The sequence below is a fragment of the Tasmannia lanceolata genome, unplaced genomic scaffold (assembly GCF_043159265.1).
Source record: "Tasmannia lanceolata isolate RefF3 unplaced genomic scaffold, GAP_Taslan_0.1 ptg000020l, whole genome shotgun sequence".
Taxonomy (NCBI): Eukaryota; Viridiplantae; Streptophyta; class Magnoliopsida; order Canellales; family Winteraceae; genus Tasmannia; species Tasmannia lanceolata.
Genome location: NW_027518697.1, coordinates 25,877,632 through 25,894,548, shown reverse-complemented (window position 1 = coordinate 25,894,548; position 16,917 = coordinate 25,877,632). Strand labels below are relative to the sequence as shown.

General features: G+C 37.4%; 1 long non-coding RNA gene across 3 annotated transcripts; it reads left to right on the top strand.

The window, feature by feature from the left end:
* The first annotated feature begins 816 nt into the window (after positions 1-816).
* Positions 817-7,877, top strand: LOC143853703 (uncharacterized). Of its 3 annotated transcripts, none has more exons than XR_013237274.1 (7): positions 817-969; positions 1,049-1,131; positions 1,245-1,324; positions 6,114-6,233; positions 6,673-6,715; positions 6,878-6,959; positions 7,566-7,877. It is a non-coding gene; the product is annotated as an uncharacterized LOC143853703 (long non-coding RNA). The 3 variants fall into 3 exon arrangements; XR_013237275.1 differs by having other exon boundaries at positions 1,245-1,347; XR_013237273.1 differs by lacking the exons at positions 817-969; positions 1,049-1,131; positions 1,245-1,324 and adding an exon at positions 5,944-5,992.
* The last annotated feature ends 9,040 nt before the right edge of the window (positions 7,878-16,917 follow it).

Genomic DNA, 16,917 nt, shown 5'->3' with positions numbered 1-16,917 from the left:
ATAATGTCTTCATCTTAATTGACAAAAAATGAAAATTATTACCTTTAAATAAAGGAACACTTTGCTGAAAATTTGAAGAATTGGTGTTACCTGCCATGTTGCGAATTAACCAAACCCTTGTCGGTGTTTTCTGAATTCGCCTTGGTTTTTTGCTCCATGAAAAATCCCAAGAACTTCTGCTTTGATACCACTTTGTAGAATTTGAAAACAAAAATAATATAAAACAAGGTTTTTATGAATAAACAAACAAAAAATAATAGAGAAGATTTTTACTGTTGAAAGAAGAAAACGTCACTTTTTTATTCATAACTCATACCTATCAACTCTCACAAAAAAGAAACACTCGTTGCAACTCTTCCAAGATAGAAACTTCTATAATTTCCTAATTCTTAAACCTACTAAAAATAATAAAAGACCCATCACCGACTCTTATATTAAAAGAAACATGACAAAAAACTCTCACACTTTCTATATTTAAAATTCTACCGTTTGAATTATTTCTAACAATTCACTGATACTTAGCCTTCAGCTACGTTCATCTACCCACGTTTATTAATAACATCGCTGTATTGACTAATTAGCCACATTTATATATTAAACGTTGGTGCATCTAATTTCCAGTCCTTCCCGTAATTGGCTTTCGTAATTTTCAATTAACGTTGTTTCTAAAACGTTGGAAATGTGTGAAAGCAGCTACGTTTTCGCACAAAACGTCACAGATACTGAAGCGAATTTTTAGCTACGTTAATTGATCATTGGTAATGGTTAGTAAAAATCCGGAAAAAGACATCTATCCCAAGCATGAAAATACATTCTTTCCCTTTTCTCTTCCCGTGCGACTGTATTCTTTCCCTTTTCTCCTCCCGCGCGAGTGTTTCTCCCTCCACCTCTGTTTTCCACCTCGGGCCAAGTTAATATCCAGCACTAATCTCTTTCAGGCGAGAATCTCTCCTGCGTCTTCTTCATAAGGTAGTGAATTCTTTTATAGTTTTCGTCTGATTTATTCCCTCTAGGATTTTGATAAATATTTTCAATTTATTTTTTCTAGGGTTTTGAAACCAAAAAAAGGAAGTGATGCAGATTTGGAGGGTTTCCCTACCTATTTCGTGACAAAGAAGGCAAGAAGAAAGGGTATGGTTTTCTAGGGTTTTTTTTTTCTTTTAAAATTAGGCTTTTTGAATCTCCTTTTCTCATATATATATTTATCTTAAATCTATTTATTTTTCTTCGTACATGTCCATCAGAAACCCTAAATCTGTTGTTAAAGAGGTTTAAAACGTGAAAGGTTGCGGTATAGCTGTTGAAAAAGCTTTTCTTTTGAGAGGTTTGTGGTTATTTTGCTTTAGGGTAATCTCTTTTCCCTAATCTCTCTCATTTCTTACCTGTAATGTATGATTTAAACTTTTTTGTTTAGGGTTTCTGCTTCTTGATGAAGGGGTTTATCCATTGTCTTTATACTTAATTTCTGGATTTTTTTGTGTTAATTTTCAACATGTTTTGAATTTGTTTATCATATTGATGCCTGCATTAATTGATTTGTTCTTATTTTCCATAGTCCATGAGCAATTTCTGTAATTTATTTTCTTCTCTAGTTTTTAATTGTCTCTTTGTTCCTTGTTTTCATCCTTTATGATGAATGAGTAGGAGATTAGGTTTGGTTATAGATGTTCTTTATGTACATGATATTATTAAGTTATGCCATTTATGTATAAATTAACTTATGTTAAAATTAAAAAATTAAAAATATTTAATAAGCTCATAATAACAAACTAGAAATATTGAACATGTGTTACCCACATGCCCACCAGTCCTAGTTAAAACTTGAGTTATCTATTTTTTGTCTAGTTGAAACTCGTGTTATTTATTTTTTCTAGTTATGGTATACTGATTATAAAGCTTCTAGTGCCCAATAATATTCTTGTACCATGAAACTTAAATTAATGAACTTATTGTTTAGGAATATTATTATCATAAGTAAAATAAAAGAACAGTTAAATAAACAATAAATATTTATTAACATTAGTAAATAATCCAAATAAATATTTATATATATTTAATAAGCAGAATAAGTAATAGTTGAAACTCGTGTTATCTATTTTTTGTAGTTGTGGTATTTATAACTCAATAGCGTAGTGTCGAGTCGACTAGGATTTGCTTTGGCCACGTTTTGACCTGCCTCAGCGTTTTGAAACAATGCTTACACTGATCATGACCGACATAAAAGAGAGCAATTAATCTCCAATTTGGCAACAAGATTATGTGACAGCTCATTCACATGTCAAAGAAGAGCATGAACTTAGCTTTTATTTGAAGGGAACTGATTTTGTGAATGCTAGTCAGTGAATGTCGATGAAAGCACGACTTTTAAAATGATGTGAGGCCATAGATTAGAAAGGAGTGTATAAGCTGAATAAAGATATTAACGGGAACATCGAGAGATACAAAGCTCAATTCGTAGCTAAAGGAAATCAGTTATGTTCGTTTAGATATTATTCATGTTGTTTTAAGTATGGATGCAGGACTTGACTTAGATTTAGATCTCTTAGAAGTTAAAAGTACTTTTTTAAATCAAAACCTGAATGAACAAATATATGATTCAACAAGAAGGTTTTGAAGAAAATAAGAACTTAGTTTGTCGGCTGAGCAAATCACTTAGGCCACGTTTGGATACGCACAAGATTTAGATTTGGACTTCTCACATTTGCAGTTGAGATTTGGAACTAGTTCGGACCTTAGATTTCCAAATCAGCTACAAGAGTGAAAAAATCTGATTTTTTTCAAATCTGTTCTGCAAGACATTATTTGGAAATCAAGATTTTTGGCAATTACCTTTCACCCTCGCTGCCCCTCGACCTTGCTGCAGCAGCAGCGAGACATTCCAAATCAGCTACAACAGTGAAAAAAATCTGATTTTTTTTTTCAAATTTGTTCTGTAAGACATTATTTGGAAATCAATATTTGTGGCAATTACCTTTCACCCTCGCTGCCCCTCGACCTTGATGCAGCAGCAGCAAGACGTCCCTCTCTCCCTCCCTCCTTCTCGTACAACATGAGCATGAGGTTGATTGATGTATTTTGTATCCAAAACTCAAATCCAAATACAAATACAAAAGCATGAGGTATTCAAACATGGCCTTAATGGTTTAAAAAAGAAGCCAAGGTATTGGTATAAGAAGTTTGATTCCTTCATCTTAGGATTTAGAAGATGTGAATCCGATCATTTTACCTATTTTTGTTCTGCGATAATGGTGGCTTTATGATCGTACTATTGTATGCCGATGAAATGCTAGTTGCAGGTACTTACCAAGATGATATTAAAGTTGAATGCTTAGTTGGCTAGGAAATTTGATATCAAGGATCTGGTGGTTGGAGATCAACCACAAGTTGTGTTTTGTCTTTGCTCCATGGCATAGTGAGTTAACTATCAAAGTTGCAGTCTGTTATGGCTTTGCCCCCTATAGAAGCAGAGTATATGTTAGTTATACATGACTCTAAAGAAGGCAATTAGATGGCGAGGTTACTTAGAATTTGGGCCTTGATAGAAAGAAGGTAGTAGATCGTTGTGAAAATCAAAGTCCATTGAATTATGCTACAAATCTAATTTATCAACTACAATTGTTCATGACCCCTGTTGATGTTGACGAGTAGATCACATTGTAGAAGATTAACATCAAGAACAATGTAGCGGAGATTATGACAAAGCCAATTATAAGAGAGAATTTTATTTGGTGAAGGACTGCTCTGATACCGTATAGAGAAAGACGGATTTCACAACATCGGAAAATCCTCTTCTCAAATAGTGAAACCAAGGTTTACACTAGCCCAAGAATAATAACCAAAAGAGAAGAAGAACAATCACCACAAGATGTAATCCAATAAATATGAGAGAAGAACAAAACTACAAGTAGAAAGCTTCAAGAGGAAAGCTTCAACACATAGAGAAAATATGGAAAATTGGTCTTTGCTTCAAACCTAAGCTTGCACACAAGAGAGCTTCAATGAAGTTTCAATGAAGGTCTAGGTAGATAGTGGAGAATCTCTACCAAAAGGGGTTAATAGGAATAGGCTTGGTCAAGGAAAGTAAAGAGAAGTAATAGCTTTGGTAAGAGATAGTGGGTATGGGAAAGTGGGAACTTTAATGCTAAGATAGTGGGTTTAGAGTTTCAAGTAGGTTTGGATTGAAATAGGAAGTAGTGGGAAAAGTTGTAGCAAAGATGTGTGGCTCACACATGTGCAAGCTAGGCCAACAAAAGACCAAAATGCCCATGGACACAAAATACATATTTCTCCTCACTATATCTCTCAAAATAAAAATAAAATAAATGCTACCCAAAAATACACTGTAAAATTTAACACAGGCAATGAAGGTTAGCATTTTTTTGTTCTACAGAAGAAACTAGTCTTCAAGTGGGAGAATTTTGTCAAATAGTATAGTTCAGTTTCTATTAATTTTTCTTTTAGTACAGTTCGGTTTCTATAAAAAACTAACTCCTACGCTCACCTACCTATGTGAAGTCCTACTTTGCCTAGACTAGGAACATGATTCTCTAGAAGTCATCTAACTTTATGAAAATATGTGTTTCTATGATTGTGGATGTGAGAAAATCATGAGATAAAGTGATGTATGAGAAGAGATCTCAGTGTGGATTCTTGAGAGATTTAGAAAGGAACAATAGACACAGGAGGAAGTGTGTCATGAGACAATTTCTTTGAGAGATTACATGTACTCTAGCACATGCATTGCAGTCACTCAGCTCACTATCATCTGAAAATCCTACTGGATGAACCAGACCACTGTTTCAAAATGTAAATGCACTCCAAAATGTGTCCAAGGCTAATCCTAGTCCACCTGGCTTGATACAGCTGAGTTCTTGATCAACTAAGATGAGTCAATAATTGGTGTAGTCATAGTATGGGTGAGTGAAAGGAGTTTTGATTGACTTGGTATGGCAAAATGGGATTCAGACAAGCACTTGACCAGGGTAAAATGGAGTAGACTTTGGCGATTCAACGATTAAAGCAGAGTTTTGAAACAGTGAAACAGGCCCATTTCATAGGTGTAGTCATAGTATGGGTGAGTGAAAGGAGTTTTGATTGACTTGGTATGGCAAAATGGGATTCAGACAAGCACTTGACCAAGGTAAAATGGAGTAGACTTTGGCGATTCAATGATTATAGCAAAGTTTTGAAACAGTGAAACAAGCCCATTTCATATTCGAGCACATACATAGCAAGACACCAATATTTACTTGCTTTTGCAATCTGATTAGAGCTCCATTATGTGTTTCTTCAATTCTATTCTTAGAGCTCCATTATCTATCCATGGCATAAATTTTATATTCCTTTTCATTTTTCTGTTTTTTTATTCCTTTGTTTGGGGTGGTGGGCATTTAGTAGTATGTTGTGTTGGGGGTGGGGGTTTACTATTATGTTGGGGTGGGGGTGGGTACTTGTAGTAGTATGTTGGTCGTGGTGATGGAGGTGGGTACTTGTACTAATATGTGTATGTTGGGGGTCGTGGTAGAGGTGGAGAATTTTACGAGTATGTGTTTGTTGGGGGTAAAGGATTCATTTAGCCGACCCAAACTAGTTTGGGACAAAGGTTTGTTGAGTTGAGTTCAGTGAGTGCATGTGTGTTGGGGGTGGTTGTGGAGTTGGGGACTTGTAGTAGTATGTGTGTGTAGTGGGTCGTGGTTGTCGTGGGTACTTGTAGTAGTATGTGTATGTTGGGGGTGGTGATGGAGGTGGGTACTTGTACTAATATGTGTATGTCACTGCTCTCTTACTTTGTTGTTGATGAATGAAACATCTTGATACTCAACCTCCGATTCTCCAAATATATGTATGGATTTTTTTCTCTTATGATTTTCTAGGAGAAAATATTGAATGAAGGTATTGAGGGAAGCTTTTCTTCAATACCTCCGATTCTCCATTAGTCCAAAGCTCATTTGGATTATGGAGTTGGTGCTAGTGCTTCTCAATATGGGGATAGGTTAGTTGTTTATCCATGCTTGTCAATTGTTTTTGTTGGAATCAAGTAATTATTTCCATGCTTGTCAATTGTTTATCCATCAACAATGTTCTGTTGATTTTATTACTTGGATTTGATGCAGTGTCATTGATGAATCATTGTCACGTTCTCTTTAATGGCTGTTGGTTTGGGAAAGATCACAAAACTCATAAATGCAGGCTATGTCGACTCAGCAGAACTGATTACAATGAAAACACTCAAGGTATCGAATTTTTTTTCTAGTTTTATACCTTCTAACTGTTTATCACCTAATGGCTTTGTTTGAGACTGGTTATACATATGACAATATAGGATACAGGTGCCAGAGGGAAGCAGATTTATATTAGGGCTTTGGATCTCTCTTTTTATCAAATTTATATTAAATCTTTATTCTCTTCTTTATTCTTTTTGTCGTTATGGATTTCAATTGATTATACCAATCTAGTGATCCATTTCATGGTTTCTTCCGTTCAGTTGCTTCTTTTCTGTGAGATATATTGAATGAATGTCATATTTGATGCAGATGGTGGTAATGCGTTTTTGTTATCCTGAGCCAGTTATTAAGTGTTTTGAGATGCCTATATCTTATCTAGTTTATATGTTACTGATACTTGCTATGGTGTTAATATATGGTTGATAAATACAATGACATCTGAATTTAGGCACTGGATTATTGCTACAAATTCAGACAAAGAGCCTAAACATGTAAGTGCCTCATTTGAGATATGCCATTATTGCCCAGCTAAGGTCATTTGCTTTTTCTTTTTTCTTGAATGGTAGCTAAGGTCATTTGTTTCTTTCAAAAGCTAAGGTTCTTTCAAGTGTATCCCGTTACTTTTGTATTTATGGTTTTTAACTATTCTGCAGCATGGTGGAGATGCGCTTGTTCTTTGCTTTGTTGACTTCACAAATCCAGGGTGTGCAACAAGTGCTTTGAGGGCTTTGCAAGGTGCTCTTCTGTCCCTTTATTTCTCATTGTTGAATGGAGGTTACACTTGCTTTAGGGCAGTGCTTTAGGTTGAATGGAGCTCCTGGATCTTTTGGTGGTTTGTCGTTTCTCTATTAGGCTGAAAATTTTGTCTTGCATTTTAAGACTCAGTGCTAAACTTAGTTTAATGCCATTACTGAAGTAGGAGTTAAAGACCGAATAGGATTTATGAGTTTAGTCAGCTTGCATTGTTTTATATAAAGCTAGTATATCATGAATCTCAGATTCTTTTCATTTCTATATTATCCACTAAAGAACTTCCTCTCTTCTTCGCTTCAAAGTTTTCCTTGCTATCATTTAATGCGGCCATGAGAGAGTGCTATGTGAAATTTATGCTTTCACTTTTCTCGTTACCCTATAAGTTTTCGATATGATGTAATTTTAAGTGTTAAAAGAAGCATTCTCTGGAGAAAGTTCAAACACCTCTGTGTGCAAACACACCCCTGTGACCTGGATAACTTCTCATTTTTTTTATTAGTGTTGAAAGGTCTGTATCATTACTTTTATAACTGATCTGCTATGTCCATTTCATTCACTGATGAACTCATCTTTCTGATGCTATCACAGGATATCTTCAAGACCTTGTTTAGAAGCTCCGCAAATTGGCCAAGCCATAGACAACAATGATCTCTATGCAGCTAGTTCCATTCGGGGGCCCAATGCTAATGCTGACTGGGTCCAAAATGTCAATAGAGCTTTCATCAAGGTTATCAAAGTTTCTAGAATTCAGTTAATCAAAGGCGGTATATTATGGTTCATTTCAGTATAATAATGTTTTGGTTTTTTATTTCTTGTTTTTGTTACATTCCTTTTGTTAACTGAGCTTAAGTCCTGAGGAAAAGACTGAGGTTAATATAATTCAAGTCCTCTTTAGCTACATTGATTTCATCAGGTGCATTGCATTTTTATGGTGTAGGACCTCTAGATGGGCAGAATGAATTTTTTGTAAACATCTAGTTGAGTGTTCCTTTCCATTTTTCAAGTACTTTAATTAATTATCTAGACCATTACTGAAAATCTCTGTTTTTTAAAAAAATCTATCAAATAAGGAATCTTTTTTTGCCATAGATTGTAGTTTCTTGAGCTTGTGATCACTACTACGCATCTCTTGTTTTCAATATTAACATGTCAATATTAGCAGGTATTTGATCGATACTCAGAACTGAATTTTTAAAAAAAAAACCCCCATGTATTCAGCGGCGTTCATAAACGTCGCTGAATATTATATTCACCGATGGTCCTTAATAGTCGGTGTATTCACCGATGCTCACAGAACGTCGCTAAATGAGCTATTCACGATGGTCCTTAGCGTTGGTGTAGTTACCGACGCTAACAAAATGTCGCTGAATGAGATATTCACCAATGGTCTTTAGCGTCGCTGTATTTACCGATGGTCACAAAACGTTGGTAAACACATATCCAAAGGCCCATTTGGATCTTTTAATGACGGTCTTGACCGTCGGTAAACAAACATACACCGACGGTTTACTTAAAACATCGGTGATAACCTTAAGACCAACATTTGTTTTTTGATTTTTAACGACGTTCATAAATGCCGGTATAAATGACAACACCGACGGTTTGCAAGAAACGTCGGTAAATACTTTTAGGCACGGTAGCATCAGTGACGATCACTAAAAGCGTCGGTGTAAGATTGTAAGCCCAATGGTTCCCACCTTGGCATTCCCATCTTATTTTGATGATTCCAATACACAAGTGATTTATATCACTAATGTGTTTGAATGTCTAAGTTGTAGATTATAATTGCGCTAAGACAAGATTGCTTGGATTGAGGCCAAGAAGCTCTAATTGGACCGCTTATGAAGGCCAAAGACATTGGAGATCCAAGACGAATGAAGACTTGAAGAATCAATTGAAGATCAAAGTCATATTAGAATGTATAAGATCCAATCCTTGTATTAGAAGAATGTATAAGATCCAATCCTTGTATTAGATTTTAAGAGGCATAAATTAAGTAAATAAACACACACCCTAAATGTTTAAGTGATTGTCCTTGTGGTGGTCCAACACTTTGGAACCCTCATAACAATCCCAACTTGGTGTAAAGTTGGAAGCCTAAAAACAGGAATTGAAAATCTGCTTGACATAGGCTTCTCGGAACTCCGAGAGATTCCTCGGAGCTCCGAGAAATGGTCCAATAGCTTTTTTTCAACTTTTGTTTGTATTCCCGGAACTCCGAGATAAATTCTCGGAACTCCGAGAATTCTCTTGGAACTCTGAGAACACTATAACGGGAAGAAAAATGTGACCGTTGGGAACTTTGCCAGATTTACGACAATGCCCCTCAAACGATCATATTGGGTTTTCCTATATATATGGGTATTCCAAACTTCTCAATCAAAAAATCCCAACACTCAAAAACTCCATTTGAACATCCAAAGAGTGATTAAAGCTTGTTTATGCCTCTCATCCTCTTGAATTAGGATTTGGATCATTAGGCTCAAATTTGTACATCTTCTACAAATCTTGTAAACCCTTGTGAGAGATTATTTTTAGTTCTTTCTTTCTTTATCAGGATTGTATTCGGGCGAGTGTTCGGAGAAGCGGAGCCCACTCTCCGTGGTGAAGATTGCCACCAAGGTTAAAGGCATTCGGAATTGTAATCGGCATTGATCTTCGCCGAAGTTAAGAAGATCAAATAGTGAAGCCATCAACGGGTTTGGTTGGTGGAGTGGAGTAGGCCTCGCGTTGGAGGACCGAACCACTTTAAATCTCGGGTGCACTCTCTCTTATCTTTTTGCTTTATATTTGCATTTGCACCTAGGATTTAACTTGTGTGCTTGAATTTCATTGTTGATCTCTTAATCTTCACTTTTGGGTTTGAGTTTTTCAAAAGATTAAAACTTGTTATTAACCTAAAATTTTACCTCCTCTCAAGTTGCCGTACTAGGGACCACCCTTGGAATTTCAAAGATACACTGATGTTCATTGGCATATTGACCGTCGGTGAACGTCACTTTTCTTGTAGTGCAGACACAAAATCTTTAAGAAAAATCTGGGATCCCATTAATCTAAACACTTCACATGATGGATTCTTTACAAATCTTGATTCATCTCCATCATATTCTTCTGTGGACCAAGACTTAGGGCCAATGTCAAAAAATGCGAATTGTGGTGATCAACCCGTGGATTCCAGCAATGTCAATGGGGATTGTGCAAACCCTAGCAGAGTTGGTACTGGCATAAAAAGAAAGGATCATAGTTTTGTAGATTCCACTCCGACAAAAAAATATTTGTCCTTAAACCACAAATCAGTCTCCGGAGATCACTCGGGTCAGTCTCCAATGGAAAAATCTAAACTTAAAATCCCCACCTTGAGCAATCCTAATGCCTTTCTGCAGAGTTCTTCTCAGACATTTGATGAATATAACCCACCTGTGAATTCATCTTGTTGGAAAGGAGCCTCAGCTTCTCAGAATCCTTCATTTGGATTTGAGCAAGCTGTTGAAAATAATGGAGTTAGTGTTTCCACTGAGTTTACTGAACATAATGGAGCATCTGATATTTCAAGTGACCATTCACTTCCAAACAATAATGCGTGGTTGCTGGTTAAGACAATTCATCATCTCTCAGAATTGCTCCTTTGCATTAATTATAGTAATGTAAATTCATTGAAAGAAGAGGACTATGATGTTCTTCGGCTTGTAATTGGAAATCTTTATGCATGTGTCGCCAAGAAGGCCCGGATCATTTCCTAAGCTGGGCAGTTCTTATTCTTTTAGGAAGCCAACTGATCTTACCAAGGTATGAATATTTTGCCTTTAAACACGTCATGTATCCTGATGTTTTTCTTTGGGTAACGCTCTTCAAGTTACTGCTAGCATCCTTAAATTGAATTGAGATGACATGTAACAAGAAAATTTGTGCCTTTCTAATTCAAAACCGAAAAATGTAGTTAATTTCAAGACATGGTTTAGCTTTGTTGAAGAGTTACATGGGCCGTGCGTCTAAATTCCAGTTGTGAAGCTCTTTGGAAAAATGGCAACCTGTTAGACAAAGATAGTGGTGATTTATGTATCTATTCGGATTCTTTTTACATTTTATATTTCCTGATTCCTGTTGATGCCCTATTTTCAATTTCTGATTGACTAAAAGCCACCCTTTATTCAAGTAAAGGCCAATAATACGCTTGACTCTTTCAAAGTGAAATTTAAATTTTCTAAACATCTTGTGATACATTAGCAATTTTTTTAATAAAAAGTTTTACTGTTTTTGAGAAATAATGGAGTTTCTTCGTTGTATGAAATGTTGTGGCATCTTTCTGTGCATGCCTTGTAATTTTGATGTTGATGGTATTGTTAGGCCTACAGTATATTTTTTAGGGGTGCAACTCGGGTCGGGTTGGACCCGACCCGACCCGTCCCTGGAACCCTTTTGCCAACCCGAACCCGACCCGACCCGAGTTCAACCCGACCCAACCTGAGATTTTAACCTTAAAAAATAAAAAAATTTATTAAAAATGTCAGGTCCACTCGGGTCGGGTTGCCAAAGCCCTCAACCCAAAATCGACCCAAACTCGACCCAAACTCAACCCAGGTTGAGAAAACCAAACCCGAACCCGACCTGAACTCAACCCAACCTGACTTTTTTCCGGGTTGAACCCGTCAGGTTCGGGTTGAGCCCGTCCAAGTTGCACCCATAATATTTTTTTGCAAGAGACCTTTTGAATCAGTTAATTATGTGATTACAATATATACATGCCATCGTTGGTAAAGTAAGTTTTATCAGTAGTGTATTATCCCACTTTTTCCTTCTCTCAAGTATGTTGTTTGGGGGCTGTGATGATGGGACATTTTCATGATACTATTTTGTCTCAAGAATCCTTCTCAAAATGGTGCAAGGTTTTCAAATTGCATTGCTTTCATCTGCATTTTTTCAAGATTCGTCTCACTTGCTCCATGTATTGGTGTACCTTTAACTTATTGTATTTCACTTCGTTCTTCTTTGGCATGTTATCACATTTTACTTTTAACATGTTATTTTGACATTTTTTTTTTGAAAAGCGATTTGTATTAAATGAAAAGGGAGCACCCGAGAAGGACCAACCCAGAGAACAAAAACAGGAAGAAGATACAGGAAAGAAGAAAAAAGAACACAAAAATTACAATATCATACTACGGGGGAAGATGATCGAACCAGAAAATGCTCTCCCCACCAACACCCTGCTTAGCTAACACATCCGCCTTTTCGTTTGCCGGCCTCCAAAGGTGTTTAAAGACAATAGCAGATCCCGCTACAAAATCCTCAATTTCATCAAATAATACCAAATATCTCCAAGGAGGAGCTGCTCCACCCTTCAACCACATAATCACATTCAATGAATCCCCTTCAACGATAATATGGTCCAATACTTCCCTACTCAACTTCTTGATCCCATAATAAGCCGCTTTGACTATCGCCTCTGAAGAATCACACACACCAATAGGGCCAGAAAAAGCCCAAAGTATCTCACCAAACTCATCACGACAAAGGCCCCCCCACCCCCGCCGGACCCCGGTTTCCAAAACAAGCACCATCAAAGTTGATTTTCAACATTCCTAGCATTGGAGGCTCCCATCTTTGGACTATGTTAATTGTCCTCTCACTACTAGAGCACACTTCCCTCCAACCTTCCCAAAGATCAAAAGCCAATACAAAGTGAAAGGATGGAAGACATCTAACCCACGATATGACCAATGCTATAATCCGCATGTATAAATAATAAGGTGATTTGGCCATACCCTCAAACACCCTAGAGTTTCTTTCCTTCCAAACCACCCACCACGTAGCTAGCAAACATACATTCAATAATAATTTTCCTTTCTTTTTCCACGGCACAAACCCCCATAGATGCAAAAGATTCCGAATAGTTCTAGGGAAGACTGGACCCAAGTGATTCCAAACCTTAGAAAGATACATCTCCATATGATCCTGGTGAAAGAACAGTGCATGAACAAATGATCCAATGATTCACCGTCCTCAAGACCAAGAGGGCAGTGATCAATTAGCCACATCCCACGGTTTCTCAAGAAGTTAATGGTTTGTATCATTTGACGATAAACGGCCCAACCGAAGATACTAACCCGAGGTGGGCAATGAAAATTCCATACCTTTGCTGAAAATGCAGGAACAGAAGGGGGCATCAGACCATTAAAGAAAGATTTGACAGAGAAAATGCCGGATGATTCCAATGTCCATATTCTTTTGTCCTCACCCCCACTTTTTACATAGCACTTATTAAGGAACTGCCGAAGCCAAGATTCGTCCTCACATTCCCACTCAAAAATGATTCTTCTAAAGGCAGGACACCATATCAACTTACCACCACTACGATCAAAACATTCACAAACTAAGGCTTCTTTGTTAACAGCCACCCTATACAGCCTAGGGAACAAGATCCTTAACTGCTCTTCTTCACACCACACATCACTCCAAAAAATTCTATCACCACTATAAACCCTGAACCTCACCTTTAGATTAAAGGACCAAGCTAGTTTCAAGATGTCTCTCCACTCATTAATCCCCTTTTTCTTATATTCGTCCTTTGATTCCCACCCACCCGGAATACAACCATACTTACTACAAATCACCTTAGCCCATAAATTAGACTGCTCTTCCCCAAATCTTCACAGCCATTTCCCCAATAAGGCATGGTTAAACTCCCTAAACCTCCTAATGCCCAAACCTCCAAACTCCATAGGTATACATACATCCTTCCAGTTTACCAAAGAGATGCCTTTCTTCTTCTCATTCCCACCCCACAAAAATCTACGCTGAATCTTTTCAATACGCAAGGCAACACTAACCAGACACATGAAAAGAGACATAAAGTATATACGCAAATTTGCCAATACTGCCTTAATTAATACCAACCTACCTCCCCTAGACACAATATTTCTCTTCCAAGTATCCAACCTTCTCCCAATCTTCTCAATAATCGGTTCCCAAAAAGTTTTATCAGGTTTACTAACTCCCAAAGGTAAACCAAGATAAGAAGCGGGAAGATAATCAAGATCACTCCCTAAAATTCCGGCCATCTCTAAAGACTTAGCCGAGGGAATATTTAGGGCATACATTTTAGACTTGTGAAAGTTTGATCTTTGAACAGAGATAAGTTCGTAACATCTTAGAGTAGCTTTTAAACTGAGTACTTGATCCTTGTTAGATTCACAAAATAGAAGGGTGTCATCCGCAAATTGTAAGTGAGACACCTCCACATTATCACCTCCTATTTTAAAACCCTTAAACATCTCCAGGCTACTACCTTTAGCCAACAATCTACTAAGAATTTCCGCCATAATTACAAACAAGAAAGGGGGTAACAGATCCCCTTGCCTACGACCACGGGAGGACTTCAAAAAACCTTTGGGAGACCCGTTGATTAGAGCCGAGAACCACGCTGAGGATATACACACGCTAATCCATTGGCGCTATCTTCCCCCAAACCCCATTTTAGCGAGTAACGTATCTAAACACTTCCACTCCACCCTATCTGTAGACACCCCATTTTGACCGAACCCTAAATAATTTTGTTTGAATAAAATACCTTTAAATTAGTAGAATTAGTTTCCCAATTTTCATCCTAGAGTAGGTTAGGATCTCAAGTAGGTGTCCGTAAAATTTCATCCAAATCTTTCATAATTTGCCTAATAAAACAAGATGAGATTGTTCCTTAACTAAAATATTGTAGTGCTACAATCAATGCATTAGTTGTGTTTTAATGAGAAATGACAGGTTGATGGGGTGCAAGTAAACAAAACGTGATGATTTTAAGGCCCTTATTTTTTTTAGTTGCCCAAAGAAAAATTTGAATTAGTGTAATTATCAAAATACAAGTAGTGCCAATGTCATTTTTTTATTATTGTTTAAACCAAGAAGGGTGGTGAAACTATTGAAGTGAGGGTGTGTCAATATTAGCTTCTTGTTTATGGGGTCACATTATCAAGGCAAGAGGGTGCCCTTACCAAATCTCTATGTATATCCAACAAGAAGGAGGGTGATTTATCCTGGAATGGGTTTTCTAGGGAAAGGAAAGTAGCTGAATAAATCATTTCTTTTGGATCCTTTTACTAGGACACCATTTTCTACAAGAAAAATGTTGAAATATAGCATCAAGGGGCTGTCTAGAGGGAGAAGGGGGTGAATCACCCAAAGAAGGGTTGTCCCAAAGAGGGAAAAGGTATTGAATATACCTTTTCTCTAAAAGATTTTTTTTTCTACTCGAGCCACCCCTGGTAGTGTAAAAAGTAGTCATGAATACACATAGATGGGGCTGTCCAAGGAAAGAAATCAAGGAGGAAAATTTCTCATTCCAGTATATAAATAGTCATCAACTTAGGGCTCTGGGGGAAGGGGCGTAAAAAAAAAGGGGGATCTACATCCTCAACATTCTCAGATCGGGGTCCACACTATCATATGCTTTTTCCATGTCCAATTTACACAGGATCCCTTTCAACCCGAGCCTGCAATAATAATCAATGGCCTCATTCGCAATGAGGGAACAATCCGAGATTTGTCTTTCGGCCATGAAGGCACATTGACTATCAGAGATAATCATAGGGAGAACTTTTTTAAGACGCTCCACTAACACCTTAGCTAAGATTGTATACAAACATCCCACAAGACTAATAGGTCGAAAATCAGAAATCTTGGAAGCCCCCACAACCTTTGGAACTAGAGTAATAAAAGTAGCCGCAGTACCCTTGTCCAACACCATGCCCTGATGGAATTCTCTAAAGAAACCTACTATATCTTCATTCACATATGACCAGCATGCTTGGAAGAACGTCAAACAAAAACCATCCGGCCCATGAGCCTTATCTTTACCTAAGGAGAATACCCCTCTCTCAATTTCCTCCTCCTCGAAAGGCTTCTCCAAATCTTTTGCATTGTTCCTCATCTAGGCACTTAAAATCCAACTCCTCCGGAGTTGGTCTTAAAGTATCATCAGATGATTACAAATTCTTATAAACTTCCAAGATCACCCAAATGATCTCATCTTTATTTCTGATCTTTTTATCCTCATCCTCCAAGAACGCGATCCTATTACCCCTCCTCCTAGCACTAGCCATGGCATGAAAATATGTCGTGTTCTTATCCCCCTGCTTTAGCCATTTAACTCTCGACTTTTGTCTCCAGGATATTTCCTCATGCATTATTATACCATTATGCTCTTCCTCAATTCTACCCAACTCCTCTCTCAAGTTGACATTCTATTCCCCTCACCTTCAAGAACATTAATTTTCCCTATCCTATTCTCCAACCATCTCTTACAATTTTGATCTAAAGCCCTTTTCTCTTTTTCCCATTCCCTCAACTTTTCCTTCACAAATCTGAGCTTACGACCTATTACCACATCCGAAGGCCCCTCCGATTTAAGAAAACTCCACCATTCACCCAACCTTTCCTCCATGCTAGGAATTTGCAACCATGCAATCTCAAATCTAAACGGTCGAGGACCCCAAGATTCAAGCCTAGGATCTAAAAGGATAGGGCAATGATCAAACACAGAGTGAATCAGGGATCTTTGATTAACATCAGGAACCAAATTCAACCAACCGGGACAGACAAGGATCCGATCGATCCTACTCTGACTCTCCACTCTATTCCAAGTAAAATAAGCCCCAGCCAACGGAAGATCAACTAGCTCATGTTTTGCAATGAAATCATCAAATGCTACCATGTTTCTTGTTGATCTCCTACAACTGATTATTTCACATATGAATCTAATCTCATTAAAGTCTCCGCCTATACACCATGCATAGGCCCACCGGTCCCTAACCACATTTAATTCCTCCCAAAACCTTCTCTTTTCCACCCTTAAGGAAGGCCCATAAACCCCAGTAAAAACAACCTTTGATGCATCCTCCACCCGTTGGAGGATGATGGAAAGTGAATAATTTCCTATCCATTCATCCAC